Source organism: Panicum virgatum, chromosome 8N, assembly GCF_016808335.1.
Source record: "Panicum virgatum strain AP13 chromosome 8N, P.virgatum_v5, whole genome shotgun sequence".
Classification (NCBI taxonomy): Eukaryota; Viridiplantae; Streptophyta; class Magnoliopsida; order Poales; family Poaceae; genus Panicum; species Panicum virgatum.
In genome coordinates, this window is record NC_053152.1 from 39,907,457 (window position 1) to 39,926,175 (window position 18,719).

An 18,719-nucleotide genomic window follows, 5' to 3' on the forward strand; every position below is an offset into this window, starting at 1 on the left:
CCGCCTTCCGACCGAAGGTCAAACAATGCTCCCAGGTCAAGACATTCAACCGAAGAAAATCCGAGAAAGAGACAGACAAGCTAACAACCCCATCACTCGAAGCCCTCATCAAATTTGTAGAACGACTACGACTTCGCAAGGAGATCAAGGTACATAACCACAGGAGTGCGAAGGAAAGAATCCAACATAAGAAATCTCTTGAATTAGATAAGAAAGAGATCGAAATGAAACCCGCTACAAATAAAGTGTGGTGGAAGAAAGTGTCATAATCAGGAACTCCAACCGTCGACAACAACCAAACCAAAGGAATGGAGAGTCCCTCTCCGTACTCAAAACACGAGCCCTTGCCATGACAACCATGGTATGTATCCATTATGGCATTTGTATATAGGATAGTTTTATTTTCTTGCATTGTTTTGTTTCCTCAGCATGGCAAGTTTAATTTTCAAACCAAGAACCTCTCGATTTATGAAAGTTTCGCATCCATTTGATTGCATAAAAAGATAAAAAAACCGTCCAATTCTTAGGCCGGCCAGCCTGACCTGGGACGGTCGGCCCCACACTCCATCATTTTGGCCAGGAGCTAAAGGAAATGGAGCACTAACTTGTGCAGGAGGTGATTCACCAAGTGGCCAACACCACTTTGAGCAAGGGGCAGGCCGCCCGGCGCCTCTCCACAGCTCCCATCGCGTCGTCGCCCACCAAAGCATGAGCACCTGCAGGTCTACCACTTAGGAATTGATGTGGAGCAAGTTTGGCCGCCCGAGGTGCTGCTCAGCTCACTCCAGGCCGCCGGCCTGGCCCTGCTTCGCGCCTATAAAATCCAGTGCTCTCGACGTTGATCATCACACCCTCAACTCGAGTAAGCAAGACTCTCCCCTTAACTCGAGTTCCTTCTCCCTCTATTTGAGTTTACTTTGCTTAATCAAGCTTTTTGAGCTAATTAAGTAAGAAGCTCAAGTGCTAGCTCACCCATAAACACAAAAAAATTAGTAGGGTTAGTGCTAAAAATTTTTTGTACTAATCAAGTTCATAATAAAAATGATTCTCTTTGTAGTAATCATTCCCGCTTAAACCAAAAACCACAAAAAAATTTCCCTCTAATAAACAAGGCACGCTTGAACAACGAACATTTGTGGCAGATCGTTCCCCACAAGAACGACTAACCCGCTAATTTTTCTTGCATATTTCCTTCGGGTATTTGTTGCACTAATGTTTTGCAGGAACCATGTATCTATGGGGAACCGTGAAGAGCAAGGTGAAGAAAATCGGCTCGTCCCATTCCAGGAGTTTGCGAGGCGCGCGTTCACTGCAGCAGGCTTGGAGAATTTCGTCGACATCATCGAAATAGGTTCGCATCTCCTAACCATGGAATTCCTTGCAACCTTACACGTTGAAGTAAAAAGTACTAAAACAAAAATCTATTTTTGGTTATTCAACGAGTTCTTTGAAATGACACCCAAGGAATTAAGCGTATCATTGGGCTTTAATAAGGAATGCATCGTAGACCTCATTGTGCTAATAAGCGACCATAATTATGACTGTAGTGTATGGTGGAGTGCAATCTCCGATGAACATGTTAGTAGTAAAAATAGCATTCTCTACATCCATTATCCCACTTTGAGAATTCTTGCAAAATACCTCACCATGGTAGTTTACTCCCGTGTAGACCTTAGGCTCTGTAGCTCCCTGGAGCTTATGTGCCTTTATGCTATGGCAAAAGAAAATTCGCTATTCCCCCGTCATGGGCATGGTCTCGCACTAGCAGAAAATGATCATAAGTAAATCTCCCATCGACATAACCTCTCTGGTTTCGCACATTGCGAGACAAGTCGGTGTTTTGGAGAATGCTCGGGTCACCTTTTTTCCCTCGACAGAGGAATACTAAACCATTGTTGGTCTAGACCACTTCATCCATCCTCACATGATGCGTGAGGGTCCCAAGAACTCTATCTTTATGCGCTACCCGAGGTATGACAAAGAGTTTGAGCTCCCATGCCCGAAGCTCTCTCTCTACTCCGTGAAACGCCTAACCCTGATGGGAAAGAAAGAGCTCGCACGTCACAGTACTGTCAGTCCCATGACATGAGGCTAGACTGAGGTAGGCAGGTCACGGCAAGCCAGAACTTCCTGCTAGACCGGAACTTCATGGTAGGCCCGACCATCACGGCCAGCACATTCACCAGACACTTCTGCACAGCCAAACCCAACCACAGCACACATGAGTTTCGAGGAGGCCTACGGATATTACACCTAGGGAGGCCATAGTTCATACCAGGCAAAGGGTAGCATGGAATACGGTCACGGACAGGGATTATTCTACCTCCCAGGTATGGAGACTTCCCATGGTCCACAGGTTCATCCATCATCGTCGGCTTAGTTCGAGTTCGACAACCCACTCACACGGGGAATGTCGGACCTCACTACTCGCTTCAATGCCATGGAGCTCCGCCAGCAAGAAATGAGTCAGAACCTCGATCACAACACCAGCCTCTTGCAGCTGAACTGGGGGATGCTCTCCTCCGATCCATTCACCATGATCTGTCCCACAGTCACTACTACAACCAGCAGCCATATCCAGATCCAGACCAGCAAGACTCAGCTTCATCGAAGCTTAGGGGGAGACTGTGAGTGCCCAGGTAAAGCGTCATACCCACTCGCCAGTTCAGGAAGCCTTGCCGTGAGTAGTAGTTATAAATTATTATTATTATTATTATTATATATATATATCATGCTTAGAATAAAGTTTTCTCTAATATATGTGAAAATCCGTGCAAGCTCTTACCATGGAAATAATGAATAGTTGCTCTATTTAAGCCTTGCATGTTGTTGACGGACCATAAGTGCAAAATCAGACAGTCAACTATACACACAAGAGAAGGAAAATCATGCCTCTTACTCATATATTTGTATCACTAACCTAGCTCCAGAGTTATTTTGGAGAATTTATATTTTCAGGAGCACAAGTCCGGAATAAGAAGAAAACACGAAGAATACGCCGAAGAAGTCACAGAAGATCGCGTCCTGCGTAGCACAAGCAAAAGAGGCCCACCTGACAGACCAAACCGACCAACCAAACCCCGGCACCGACCGTCAGACATAAGGACCCACCATGCAGTGTACCAAAGAAAGACGGTGGCCAGAGGCGGCAAAGTGGGGCCGGCCAAACCACAGGTTCGGCCGAACCAGGACAAGCATCTGTCCAGGTGCATTTTGACGGGAAGCTCGATCTTATCCTCCTGAAGTCATTTTGGCACGTTTCCATATGAGGAGATGGCGGCAACCGACCTCTCCAAGATACAAAAGGGGCCTCTCCTCTCCCACTCAATACACACCACTTGGAAGCCTCTCTCTCAAACTCTCTTGTGACGTGTACTCCTTAGGGTTATGGAGCTAGACTAGAAATTCATTTCCTTAGCGATCCTGGACAGATGTCTTGGGGTCGGCGAGCAATCCTCGGCCTCTGATATGGCTTTGTATTCCGACTATCGTTATGATATTCATATAGAGTTTATTCATGGTTATCTTGCTATGTCCTTAGCTTACTTAGCCATGATCTGTTCTTCATCAAGTTGTATTAGTTGCTTGCTTAGACTAGACGATCTGGGTAAGGATATCGGTTCATTGTGCTTTCGAGCTTGCTTTAGCATCTTACCTCCGAAGGGTGGGGGACCCGGGGGTGCTAAGGTAGTGACCTCATATGCGGGCATGGTGCCCGGGTATGCGGGATCCCTTGGATATGACGGTGCTCCATGGTTTGACTATAGGGTAGACCGCAGGTGGTGACAGTCCTGTCGGTCCGCCGGGAAGCTACTTCTCGGTTAGCGTACTCTCCGACATTCGGGTATTGTTTAGAAGTTCATGCAATGATGAAACAGGACTGGATGTTCTCCAGTGCGGGTCATTCTCCCAATGTCCCTAATTTCCCGGCACCTGCAGCTCTAAGCATGTGGCTAACATAACTTATCTGCTAACATGAATAGTATACTAGGTTTTTGTTTGCCTACGCTCCCGCTAACCTTAGGTGCATTCGTTTATTCTTTATTCATGAGAGTTGGTTGTTCTGTGTGTGTCACATTACCCCTGATTATCCTTTATTATCACTTACCCCTGTATAATTAGCAGTCTCCACCTTATCTCATACTGTTATGGTTATGTATCTAGTAAACATCACTACACACCTCGCCATCCCTTGGGAAAATATAAGTAACGGTACCCTCAATACTTCCGGGTGAAATGCTACAACGGCATATCCGTGCGCTTGCGGATCCTTCTGTAATCGTTAAGACATACCTCACGGCATTCCATGGCGTCGTTGCTATGAACCTAACCAGTTTGTAGTGATTATGCTACGGAATGCCCACCAGCATTTCTGGCACCATTGTTGGGAACTAACACCTCCTAGTAGCGACGTTAAGAAATGCCAACAAGCATTTCTGGCGCTGTTGTCGGAGATGGCACTAGGTGTAAAGATTTTTACTAATGCATAAACATGGCAATATGAATAAGAGGTAGCTACTACTTATACAGGCTAATGTGTATTTTGTTTTCTCCAGATTGGATGAAAACAATGTAGTGTATGTCTGGTTTCTCCTTGCCAACAAACTTCGTTGAAAATCTCGAGAAGCTCGTGAGAAGGGTCCGACCTCGCGTCGTCCCTCCTCAGCTCTCGCTGTCGACAAGCAAACCAGCTCTTCAAGCACCAACTACGACAACCGAACCCATGGCTGAGAAGACTCTCCGCGACTTCTCCGTCCCCTCAGCCGCCAATGTAACGACTGGACACAATGTTGATGTTGGGGACGTAAACTTTGAGCTGAAGTCCAGCCTCATTAACATGGTGCAGGCTAGCCCATTCTGTGGCAAGCCAAACGAGGACAACAACTCCCATCTCCAGAACTTTCTGGAGCTTTGCAAGACCGTAACCATATGAGGCATTATGGCTGATGCTATCAGGCTCCGTCTGTTTCCTTTCCCCCTCTTGGGGAAAGCGAAATAGTGGTTTTATCAGAACCAAGAAGCCGTCAACATGTGGGACAAATGTTCTATGGCGTTCCTCTCCCAGTTCTTCTCGCTGGGCAAAACAAATGCCCTGCGTGGAAGAATATCATGTTTCCAGTAGATGGGGATGGAATCCATCCCAGAAGCTTGGGGGAAACTCCAAGAATACACTCTCGACTGTCCTCATCATGGGATGGACGAGTGGCTTGTGCTCCAAAGCTGCTACAATAGGCTAACGACTACATCAAGAGCCCACTTAGACACTGCTGCTGGAGGGACCTATCTGGACTTGTCGTTTGCCAAGGCTACAGCCTTGATTGAAAAGATGGTCTCCAACTAGGGCTAGAACGAGGAGCGTTCCCAGCTCAGAACCAAGGGCGGAATGCATACCGTCAAGGAAACAGATATGCTCGGCGCCAAGATGGACCTCCTACTCAAACATCTACACGAATGGGCGGAATTCAAGAAACACAAAAACAACTACACCCAAGCCATGAACTCGCATACAGAATGCGAGGTTTGTGGTGATGGTGGACATTGGGGGAATGACTGCCCCGAGACCAGTGAAGAAGTGGCGTACATGAACAACAGCAACAACAATGGGTATTGTCCACAAGGAGGCCAAGGATGGGGCCAAGCACGCCCACCATTCAAAGGAGGAGGTAATAATTTTAACTCAAATTTCAATTCAAACCAACACTCCTTGAGAGATCTTGTCTTTGGACAAGCTAAAATTAATGAATCTTTAAATAAAAAACTTGCTGCCAATGACAAAGTTTTAGAAAATATAAATGCAAAAGTTGAAACTCTTTCTTCTACAATTAAAAATCAATTAAGTTTCAACAAAATGATAGAAACACAATTGGCTCGCATCGCTGCTGCAATTCCTATTTCTGAGTCCGGGAAGATTCCCGGGCAACCCAAATCTCCCATTGAAACTGCAAACATGGTGTCCACCGGATGAGGTAGTTCCTTCCGGCGTACACCACGTACTAATCATGCAGGAAGAACCACACACCCAAGGATGAATGCGTGGGGAGGACTGACAAAAAAACTACATGGAGATCCAGGGGTGCCCATGATCAGTTGTTCCATCTTCGATCAATTCTACAAATGGGCCCTTTGCGACCTTGGTTCAAGCATAAACATCATGCCCAAGGTAATCTTTCAACAATTATAGTATTCGGCTCTTTCCCAGACCCGTATGTTCATACAGCTTGCAGATTTCACAGTTCGACATCTCGAGGGGATAGTCAAAAAACATATAAGTACGAATCAAGAACTACTTCATCCTCGCCGACTTTGTCGTCCTCAACATGGAGGGGGACCTGGGCTTAGATCTCATTCTTGGACGACCCTTCCTAAATGACGTCAAGGCAAGGATCGATGTCAGAGCTAGAGAAATCAAGTTCCGCATCAGGGTTGACAACATATTCTTCAAATTTATCTACAAGAAAGAGCAAAGATTTCTGATCCAGCAGGCTCACGATGGGAGCCTGATATGGGGTGCACCAGAACCCCAGCCCAAGGAACCTACGACCACACGATCCAAAATAAGACGTGCAAAGAAAGTGTGACGGAAGGTTGAGAGTTCGTCTTTGTCTACTTCTCCAAGATAGGATGACCAATGGTAGCCAAAGCAGGAGAAAAGGTCCTGCTCGTCAGACTCAAAATGACGAGCCCTTGCCGAAGGTAAATCGGTACGTATCTCATATTTATTTTCCACCATTTCACTTTTCTCGACTTTTTGATTTTCCCCACTGCATGTTTTAGTTTTCAAAACACCCTTGCATGCTAGAATCTTTTCTAGCACCCTTTTCTATTTCTACAAAAATCCAAAAATATTTTATGAGCATCAAAATCCTTTGAAAAATAATTTTAAACATCTTTCGAGACAAAGTTTGGCCGGACACCTAAGTTTTCAAAGTATAGAGCTATTGGGGAGCACCTGAGCCCTGGCTGTCAGCCATAGGGCCCATAGGGGCGCCAGCCGAACCCTAAGGTCGGCTGACCCCACCATCAGTGTCTCCCTGTCAGCTTTTTCTAATGGCTACTAGCCGTTGTGCCCATTATCTAGCCGTTGTGCCCGGGCTTTTGCTCTTTAAATAGAGGCCGAGGGATGGGGTTTGAGCTCTCATACTCAACTCTTATTCACCCACTCCCTCTCAAACTCTCTCAAACTTTGCTCTCGGGTTTTCATTGGATTTTTTCTCAAATTTGATTTCAAGAAACCTCTCTCTCATTTCTTTGCTGCAAGAAAAGAGGACTACAACTCACAGGTAAGCACGTTCATTTCGGTTGCACTAACTTAACCCATTTCGAGTTATACGTGTTTTTTTGTCCAATCATGAAGTGCATAGGGTGGAAGGTTTCCGGTGCATTCAAGAAGACGACGGGTGGAAGCTCATCCCGCTCTTGGGGTGGCTCAAGCTCGCAAACTCCCGAACCTACACCTACCCCGAGCATGATGGAATACGAAGAAGAACAACACGAAGAAGTGCAAGTCAAACCGCAAGCCGAGGCCATGGAAATTGATGAAGATTACGCTTCCTACCTGTACTTGTGCGACGCTTCTGATTGACAAGGCTACGCCATCCGCAAAAACTGAAGCTTTGTCCACACCCGAGCCTTCGATCCGGAACTCCTCATCAAAACAGGTATGCACAAAGACTTTGCTAACGTTTGCATGCAATTGGATGGGATAACTTTGTTCCCGTTGAGTATGGTTCTCAACTCCACACCATCCAATTCCTTTGCACTCTTCGGGGGGTGGAAAATGGGGTTTATTTTCAACTTTTCGAGAAAGAATATTTGCTTTCTTGGAAAACTTTTGCCGGCCATCTCGATTTCAACAAACATTGGCCAATTTCTCTTGAACAAGCTTGCCGCAATTTTAATCATCATGAGTTTTGGGGCTAGATTTCGGGTCAAGTTGTCCATGGCAAGTTTGCACCTCGGTACAGTGACATACACAATCCAACTCTTGAGTTGATGCACAAGTGGTTAGCCATTACTCTCTTTCCAAGAGATGATGTCCGACCCGTGCACAACGATGAGTTGCTGATACTATACGCCATGATCAACAAGTTCAAAATCTCCCCCGCACAATCTTTGGTTAAGCAATGGCTTTTGAATTTCAAGATGACGGGTCCTATTGAGTGCACTTCTTTGATTACTCGTATCGCTACACGTGTTGGTGCCTTAGAGGGGAATTTCATTCCTTTCATTGAGGGTGACCGTACGTATATCGATGAGGCTTATTTGATTCAAGGTCACACACTCAAGAAAGGCCCGGATGACTCTCTGATTTTCTTCTTTATGGGCTATACAAATGAGATTCTGCTACCCAAAGCGGAGTTCCATTTGTATAATTGATGTTCGCTAACCATCCCTCTCATTCCACGAGAAGGGGCCATAGGCATAGCACTTCTGGTTTGCCTGGCAGGATGACAAGAAGCAGGGCCAGAAGGGAAGCAGCACCGACACCACCGCCTCAGCAGCCATAGTACTCATATCAGCATGAGGTAGGTGGTTCGTCATGGCACAGCGCTAGCACCGAGGAATGGGCATGGGAGGCACCAAGCCGCCGGTCCACCAGCTCCAGCTCTAGTGGAGCCCCCAGCCTCGCTAGACGGACGACCTCGTCCCGCGGGTTCTGCGCCATCACCCAGCAGTTAGGTGAACTGCAGGTGCAGAGTGACAACATTCAAGGTACGCTGCATGAACACATCGAGACATCCCAAGCATGGTAGCGTCACATTGGCGAGAGATTCCATGACAAGGAGCAGAGGCAGCTGCAGCACTAGGAGGAGTGGAGGGCCTACTGCCGTTGGATGGGTTTCAACCCCGACCAGCTGTAGTGAACCTAAAGCTTAGCTTGGGGAGGACCCCCACGAGAGGTAACTTGTATCATGTATCTTTACTGCTTTCCAAATCTTGCATGAAACCCATAAAAATTTGCAAAACCTAAAAAAATCCATAAAAAATTGCATAAATATAAACAAATAAAAATTTGCAAAACTTAGAAAACACCCAAAAAAATTCTTTGCTTTAATATGTATAGTAAGCATGGTGTTAGTTTTCCTTGTTGAGATGATATGTAGTTGCTCTTTTAATTTCCTTCATATGCTTAGTTACAACTTTATGCTCTACCTAGTTTTGAGTTCGTTGGCTAAAGTTCAAACCTTAAACTTGAAACTTGTGGGTAGCAAAAGCATGAATCAAATCTAAGTTGTTGTGAACTATGATATGATTAAGTAGAGTTGCTATGATCTTCTCTTTTGTGATGCTTGATATCCGGAGTATTTAATTTTGAAAATACAAAAATATAATAAAGTTCCTCGATGATATGAAATTCCTAGCCAAAGCCATATGTTGTTTTCATTGCAAAACCATCCACATATACAACTTGATATCTCATTAAGTTTTGTCAAATTATTGTGACCCTTAGTGAGATTCATTTTATACTCCCATGATTAAGAACACGTACACATTTCCACCACATGCTATGCTTCTACACAGGAAGTAAGCAAACACCCATCCATCCATTAAATAAAACTCATGTCATTGTATGACACCTCTTTCATTAAAAGGTTACATCAAGGATTTGGGGCTATGCAAAAAGAAATAAAAAGATGCATACCCAAAGAAGGTATGTCACATGCTTCGGCATGTCAAAAAAAAGAAAAAAATAAAAGATGCATACCCAAAGAAGGTATGCCACATGCTTAAGCATGTCAAAAAACAGGAGATAGCCCCTTATCCAAAAGAAAAAGAGAGATGGTCCATATAAAGGAATTCATACACCATCCACCAAAAATATCCACACACTTGCACATCTTGATCAAGGTTTATGACTTGTTTCTCCTTTGTATCCGTTCTTTGACTTAGCAAAATATGAGAAGCAAGTATGCCTTCAAATCCTTCATACCTACAGCTCCACAAATACAAAGCCATCAGAGATAGGGTGAGGAAGAAATGCACCATAAAAAGCCTTGGTAAGGAATTATACACATCGAGCGATCCGAGAGATCATCCGAGGAACTTTATAAATTTATTTTGAAAACTTTGCAAAACCCTCCGGATTGATAGTTGAGCTAATAGAAAGAAATATGAGCACTCTATTAACCATTCTGACTCTAAACCGCCAAAGATGAGGTGAAGCTAAGTAAGAGGTAAGAACAAAGGCCAACTTATTCAAAATCAAGGTAAGAAGCATTCGGTTGTGCCTAATGTATAAGTTGGAAATTCAACATTGTAGCAACTCCTGATAAAAAACATGAGCCAAGTTTTGCTCGGGACGAGCAAAAGGCTAGTTTGGGGGTGTTGTTGATGGTCCTTAAGTGCAAAATCTGACCGTCAACTATACTCACAAGAGAAGGAAAACCATGCCTCTTACTCACATATTTGTATAACTAACCTAGCTCCAGAGTTGTTTTGGAGAATTTATACTTTCAGGAGCACAAGTCCGGAATACGAAGAAAACACAAAGAATACGCTGAAGAAGTCACAGAAGATCGCGTCTTGCGTAGCACGAGCAAAAGAGGCTCACATGATAGAACAAACTGACCAACCAAACCCCGGCACCGACCATCTGACATTAGGACCCACCATGACGTTCGGCCGAACCACAGGTGGAAAAGTGGGGCCGGCCGAACCACAAGTTCGGCCGAACTTGGACAGGCACCTATCCAGGTGCATTTTGGTAGGAAGCTCGATCTTATCCTCCTGAAGTTAGTTTGGCACGTTTCCATATGAGGAGATGGCGGGAACCAACCTCTCCAAACTATAAAAGGGGCCTCTCCTCTCCCACTCAACATACACCACTTGGAAGCCTATCTCTTTCTCTCTCACTCTTTTGTGACTTGTACACCTTAGGGTAGTGGAGCTAGGCTTGTACTTCATTTCCTTAGCGAATCCAGTCGTGTTGGGGTCGGCGAGCAATCCTCGGCCTCCAGTTTGGCTTTGTATTCTGACTATCGTTATGCTATTCATACAGAGTTCGTTCATGGTTATCTTGCTATGTTCTTAGCTTGCTTAGCCATGATCTGTTCTTCATCAAGTTCTATTAGTTGCTTGCTTAGACTAGATGATCTGGGTAAGGATATCGGTTCGTTGTACTTTCGAGCTTGCCTTAGCATCTTACCTGTCCATCCGAAGGGTGGGGGACCCGGGGGTGCTAAGGTAGTGACCTCATATACGGGCAGGCTGCCCGGGTATGCGGGATCCCTCGGATATGACGGTGGTCCACGATTTGACTGGGGTAGACTGCAGGTGGTGATAGCCCTGTCGGTCCGCCGGGAAGCTGTTTCTCGGTTAGCGTACTCCCCAATATTTGGGTATCGTGTAGGAGTTCATGCAAAGATGAAACGGGACTGGATGTTCTCCAGTGCGGGTTATTCTCCCTGTTGTCCCTAATTTCCCGGCACCTACAGCTCTAAGCTTGTGGCTAACATAACTTCTCTGCTAACATGAATAGTATAGTAGGATCTTGTTTGCCTATGCTCCCGCTAACCTTAGGTGTATTCGTTTACTCTTTATTCATGAGAGTTGGTTGTTCTGTGTGTCACATTACACCTGATTATCCTTTATTATCACTTACCCCTGCATAATCAGCAGTCTGCACCTTATCTCGTACTGCTATGGTTATGTATCTAGTAAACATCTTTACACACCTCGCCTTGTGAAAATATATATAACGATACCCTGAATACTTTCGAGTGAAATGCTACAATGGTATATCCGTGCGCTTGCGGATCCTTCTGTAATCGTTAAGACATACCGCAAGTCCCATGGCGTCGTTGCTATGAACGTAACCAGTTTATAGTGATTATGCTATCGAATGCCAACCGGCATTTCTGGCGCCGTTGCTGGGAACTAACCCCTCCTAGTAGCAACTTTAAGAAATGCCAACACATGTGCCTCACCGAGTACTAGATCTAGTTGGCACATAATAGACACCATTGAAAATCTGACTGTGTGGGAGCATGAGCTTGATTTCTAAGTCTAAGTTGTTGTGGGATTAGAGATAGCCTACATTGGCATTAAAACCGTAAACCTTAGTAAGTGAACTTCTTAGAATCAATTTAAAATTTCGAATCATGGTAAAAGTTTTCCCCAATGGTTTTTATGTCGTATCTAGAGCTATAATGTTTTACATATGAGCAAACTATAGTCTACCTTGATTTACATTGAGTTTTGTCGAATGGTGAGTTTGCTTGAGGAAAGGTACGTACTTGTCATCTACCGATCTTTCTCCTTTGCGTACCCACTTCATAGCTAGCCTCAAAAATGTCTGTCAATGGACCCGGAAGGCTTGGGCAAGAACCAAAAGGACCCACAAGTCAGCGTCAACATGGGAAAACGTCGGTGATACCCAACCCAGGAGTTATGTCAAGCGTTGATTTACAACGTCGGAGAAACAGAGGGCCAACAGGCTCCAGAGGCAGGCCACCCGGCCTCCCCCAGGCTGCCCGGCCTAGAAACTCAAGCACCAAAGGAACCAACGTCCAGGAGCAACCAGGATCATCCACCAGAAAGGCTGTGCCAGATGGCACTCACCCCAGGCCGGCCAGCCTAGGGGAGGCCGCCTGGCCACACCTTGCAGCCACTGGAGTCGCCCTTTTGCATGAAGTTCATAAGGGGTTGCTTACAACTACAGCTATCGACCTTGAACCACTACAAATAGGGCCCCCATCCTCACTTGTAACACACACCAAGGAGTCACTCTTCTCTTCATCTATAGAGTAGGTTAGTAGTTGGGAGTTAGAGTCGAGTTGAGCTTGTCTCGGGGATCCCAAGTCGTCATCGGAGCTCGGTATAAGCTCTTGTATCTCTTCCTTTGACTTTATTAATATAAAGTAATCTTCTTTATTTACTTTGAGTTACTTTACTTTCCGCAAGTCATTTATCTTTTCAAGTACAAGTACTGTTTATGGAAGTCATCTCCTCCATTTCAGTTTAAGTTATCTATCTTGATTGTCGGAGCTTGTCTTATGGGTTTTCTCGCCCGGACTAGTGAGCTCAAGTTAGTTCGATAGGTTGAGGGGTATTTCTCTTGAAGGCCTCAAGATAAATCCTAGTGCCGAGTGCAGACGTGGTGTCTGACTTAGTACTAGCTAGAAAGTATGCTCCACACCAAGGTACCATAGTAGTAGTCAGCAAGTGGTGAGAGCCTTGTCCATCCTTCGTAGTCCAACATGTTCGGGTGTTTTCATAGCAGTAGTTGCCAACTGTCGTTGGACTCCCTTCTCATCCCTGTCTGAGTCCTTCTCTGAGGCCGCCAAAGTAAGCTCTAGGTTATTGACATCAAGGAAGAAGCTGAGGTCTGTTCTAGCGAGGCTAGCTCAGTAGTTTAGAAGTGTATCCGGTTTCCTTTCTCGCAGCTGCTACCTCTCTAGGGTATAGAGTCTCCTATGTCAAACGGTCATTGCCTAGTCATTTGTCTTATCGATTTATCTTAGTTACCCCTACTGAATTAGTCGGTCAATCGAATCAATAAAGGTTGTCATTACAATTCACGATACACTTTAACCATAGTGCTTCCCTGAGGATTTTCACGATACCCTAGAATACTCTGTGGTGAAGTGCTACACCGGTGATTCTGTGCGCTTGCGGAATACCAATCTATATTGAGCATAAGAGACACCAACAGTCATCACCGTCAGCACCTCTTTCCAGCATGCATACCTGTGCGACGTGGAAAGCTGCGAGTGCGCGGCGGCGATAGTGGCCTCCAGGGAGCTGGCCGACATTCAGCGCGAGGTCATGGAGGACACTCCCAACTCCAAGCACACCACAGTTCTTTCGAGCCGAATCGCGGTATGAGGGAGACTACATGGAAAGGGCACACTAGGAAAGAAATCCTATGTCTACATAGATGATGTCTCGTTCAAGAAAGCGCATTACGTAGTTCTTCAACAATCGTCCTTGGTGGATTCGTATATCAAGGAACATAAGAAGATTGTTATCTTCGAATTCCCAGAAAAGTCAAAGGCCTGAATTGCACTTCAACACATGGACACTTTGGCTGGATGGTTGCGGAGGCATCTAATGCATAATACGGATATAGATGAACAACTATTCTTGTTGTCTAGGGGACCATCTTGGAATATCTTAATGACCAAGGGTACGAGATAAATAGGAACACATTTTACATGACATCCCAAGATAAAAAGAGCACCAATCAAAACAACGGTGTCCACATGGACACCACGGACAACAATGGAAAAAAGGAGACATTTTATGGGGACTGGATTACGGTTCCAATTTCAAGGTGCCTCTGTTTCGGTGCCACAGTGTGAAGCTGACTGTAGGAGGCGTAACAAAAGATCAGTACGGGATGCCAATAGTTGATCTCAACAATCTTGGGTACAGAAACGAGCCATTTGTATATTTCATTAGATGACTAGGAAAATTTCTAGAAAATTAGGAACAATTTCTTAACTATTTTATTTGTATTGAAATCTTAGTTAAGATGGACCTGCAACATGATGTGGATGATAAACAATTCCTAATGGATATGATTGCATACGGTAGCGGCGCGCCTGCTAATATCGAAGATGTAGATGCCAACGAAGAAGCCATTGATGGTAGCAATACTGATGTATACCTCAATATGTCCGGTGATGGAATAGAGCAATCCGGAGATGATGATGCTGCTGACGAAGAAGCTAATGTATATATCATAACACAACAATCCTTCTATTTTAATCAAATTTCCAATGATTACTGACCATTGCTATATATATTTTTATTTCTAGCCCTCTAGACCATCGGTGCAGCCTAAAAGAACGAAATGAGGCCCGACCAAGAAATTGGAAGTGTGATACATTATAACAAAAGTGGCTCCAGATGCCAAACCGATCGCTCACAAAGCAGCCATGAAGAAATACATAAGACAATGCGGATGTCTTGTAAGGGACCACATCCCCATCAGCTTTAGGTTATGGAAAGCTAACAATCTAAGCGAGCCAAGGGATGCGGTACTCGAAGGAGAAAAGGAATGGCTTTGCCAGGAGCTAAAGAATAACTTCACGGTTCCAGCTGATTCAGAAGAATCAACTAAGTGCTGGACCCTGAGCAAGATCACCGAACATCTACAAACCCTTAAGAAAAAAATTGACAAAGAATTATATCAAGAAAGGGATTACGCCAAACTTTACTGGAGAGCTTGAGAAGTAGAAGACCCATTGGGATGCCTTTGTGGAATACAAGTCTTCAGAACTTGGGATTCAGAAGGTGGTAAAGGCTAAGGAAAATTCCTCGAAGAATGTATCACATTCTAGGCCAAGGTGGCTACAAGCTCGCAAAACCAAAATAGGAGAAGATGGAGCAAGATTTGATTGACAAAGGTATCACGCCGGAGACCATCAACTGGCATGAATGTTCAAGGAACTGGTACTTTGCTCATGGCGGAAGCTTGGACCCAGAGACTGGGGCATGCATCTTTGGCCAAAATATTCAACAAGCAGCCCAGAGACTACAGGAGGCCATAGAAGCAGTTGCGTAGGGAACATTCTAGCCTATTAGAGAAAAGGACGAGTTGACTTACGCCCTTCAAAATCCATAACATCCAGGGTGCACAAGGGACAAAGGAGAGGTTCTGTGGAAGTATGGGTTCAGGAAGTACATCGAGTCGTATAGAAGCCAACAAAGAAAGAAGGACGAGCAGCGAGAGAACTTGCAAGTTGCGAAGACTAGAGGAACAACTCCTCTCACATGACACAAGGATGGCAGATGAGGTTAAACGCCAAGTGGCCTTAGCAATGCGCCAGCAGCAGCAAACACAAGTGGCGCCTCCAGAGCCTAATGTCGTCGTGGATCTATCTCAACGGAAGAGCAGCTACGCTTCCACGGAGCACCCGACCAATAAGGGAATCCCCGCAATTAAAACGATGGCCCGGCAGCGCTATCCAATGGATGAAATCACCTAGTGGACACCTTGTGAACTGCAAACTGCCATTAAGAACTTAACATTCACGGTTGCGTACGCTACCTCTATGCCAACCCAATCAGGCGAGCTATACCATGGGCACGAGATTCTAACTGGATATGCTAAAGTTGGCGTGGAGGAGGTGTGCATTGATTGGAAGATGCTCGAGCTCGATATTCATGGAGGTGCCGGGGAGAGGATAGTAGCAGAGGCCATCCATGGCTTGTAACACCCCCGAAGAAAACAAAATAATCCTCTGGAGAATTACCACACGACAACACAAACATAAAACAGAGTACGTGGAAGCAACATAAATCGTTCAGATAGATTAACAAAGTCTTAAACAATTCACAAACTGAACCACAAGAGAGAGTTTAAAACAACATCAAAGTCTCCACATCCAAACATTTTATTATAATCATGTTTTCAACAAAAATAGACAACTGTGTGCACATGTACTGCTACTCCCATCCAACAGTGCACCCACCAACTCATTAACCTGTGGAGGGGGAAAAACGTATGAGGTTTATGGAAAAACCTCAGCAAACAAACTGCTTTAACCAAGCTATTCAAATCACAGTTTGATTAAACATTAGATTAATAATTTGATAAAAGGAAGTACCATAAAGAGACAATGTAACTTCAGGTAGAGATATATATACAAGTGCTTCATAAAGATGCTTCAATGCACATGCAAATGGTGCAATGCAATGCATGACTTCACTTCTACTCACAAATCCCAAGGAAAGAAGTGAGGGCTGCAACCACATTGCTATATCTCAACGTGCATTGCTGTACCGGTACTTACCGCAACAATCCGGCTACGGTTTCTTCATATGCATATACAACATGATGATGCAAATGCAAGATTGCAATGCATGAACTTCATATACTTCATGATTCGAACTTCAAGAGTGAAGCCATAAGTGGATCACATAATACTTCAATATATATAAAAAAATCAATTTCAGATCATATGACTCATGTGAGGTGCTGAAATTAAGTGGAGGCAATTCAAATAACAAAGTTAAAGTGAGTAGACCACAACGCTACGTTTACTTGCCTTCACCGAAGATCAAGAACGTGAGCTAAGCACGGTCCGAAGGTGCACCACCTGTTCACAAGCATAGCTCAACACCAAAACAAACACACTTCATAATAAATACATTGAGTAAGGCAATCCTACGTCCGAACCCAACGTCCTCACACAACAACACTCCAAACTAGACATAACAGCAGCACTGCAAATTATTCTTTTTGTATACTTAAATCCCGATGGAAATAAATTCTGGTATTTTTCCACATGAAATAAAAATTCAGGACCTACAACTTTCTAGTTATCCAAAATTGGAGGAAAAATCATAATCATTGGGTAAACTTGAGGTGAACCTTAATCTGACAATCTGACAGATCCTGCAGAACAGTCCTACTAAAACAGTCATAACTGAAGTACCAAAATTCGTATGAATATGAACTTTACCAATCTAAAGCTTGTGAAAATATCTACAACTCTTTTAACTACCAAAGAAAGTCCAATTCGGCCATTACGATTTCCTAAACTTCATGCTAACAGACGCTGCCCAGAATTACGAGACTGAAAAACAGTCAGATTCAAACTTTTGTTTCTCCCTCATCTTAAATCCGATTGAGGTGTTTTTTGCGGCCACAGAAAGATCTCGAAGTCTTCTTCAACTCATATAAAGGTTTAATATTTTTTTGAGATCAATTAAATCACGAAAAATTGCCACGAACAGAAACTGCGCAGATTGACAGCGTGCTGAGAACAGCGACGAGGGTAAACCCGTAACCCTAGTCCGAACGGCGACTAATACCGCTACTCCTATGAACTAAAAACCTCTAAAACCATAGGGAAAACAAGTTTTACAGCAGGGACATGTCTCACCTAGGGTTTCCCCTTGAAAAAATCAAAGGCGACGGCGACCATCCAAACAACGAGGGTCACGGTAACCCTTCGATTGCCCCCAAACTGCAGCACACATGGGGGAACCACCATGAACAGCGAGGAGAAGCCATGGAGATGGGAAAAACGGAAAGAGGAGAGGAAATCCTACCGGTTTTTTGAGGGGAACAACGACGACAGACAGGGCGTGCCCTAATCTCCCTCCTCTTCTCTTCTCTTTCTCTCCCTCTCCTCTCTATTCTTGATCTGGTCACGGCAAGGACTTGCGGCACAGGGAGGGGCGCCAGCTTAGGGTTTTGGAAGGGGTCGGTTACTGTTCACGGGTACTGCGGAAAGAGGAGAGGAAATCCTACCGGTTTTTTGAGGGGAACAACGACGACAGACGGGGCGTGCCCTAATCTCCCTCCTCTTCTCTTCTCTTTCTCTCCCTCTCCTCTCTATTCTTGATCTGATCACGGCAAGGACTGGCGGCACAGGGAGGGGTGCCAGCTTAGGGGTTGGGGGGTCTGTTACTGTAGCACCTCCTGTAGCACGGGCCCGCCCGCCTATCAACTTAAAAAACTATAACTCTTTGATCCGAACTTCAAACGCGTCATGTAAATAGTCAAACGGAATGTACTCGACGAGATCTACGCAACCACAGTGTCCGTTTTTCCATTCGAGCAATGGATAAAAAAAAGTTAATTTTGGCTATCAACTTTACACTTTTCCTTGTAGAAAACGTATTTTAACCTTTGTTCACTTAAGGTGTTACATGGCTACATCCTTGACAAGCGCTACATCATCCTCAATGCTATTGATGAGGCATCAAGGTTGGCATCTCCTCAAAGGGCACCCAGCATCTCCTCAAAGAGCACTCTCCTT

At 44.7% G+C, this 18,719-nt stretch overlaps 1 non-coding gene across 1 annotated transcript; it reads right to left on the reverse strand.

Annotated features, from left to right (window-relative positions):
• Window positions 1-5,089: 5,089 nt before the first annotated feature.
• On the reverse strand, window positions 5,090-5,196 carry LOC120687058. The gene has a single exon (XR_005680559.1). It is a non-coding gene; the product is annotated as a small nucleolar RNA R71 (small nucleolar RNA).
• Between the last annotated feature and the right edge of the window lie 13,523 nt (window positions 5,197-18,719).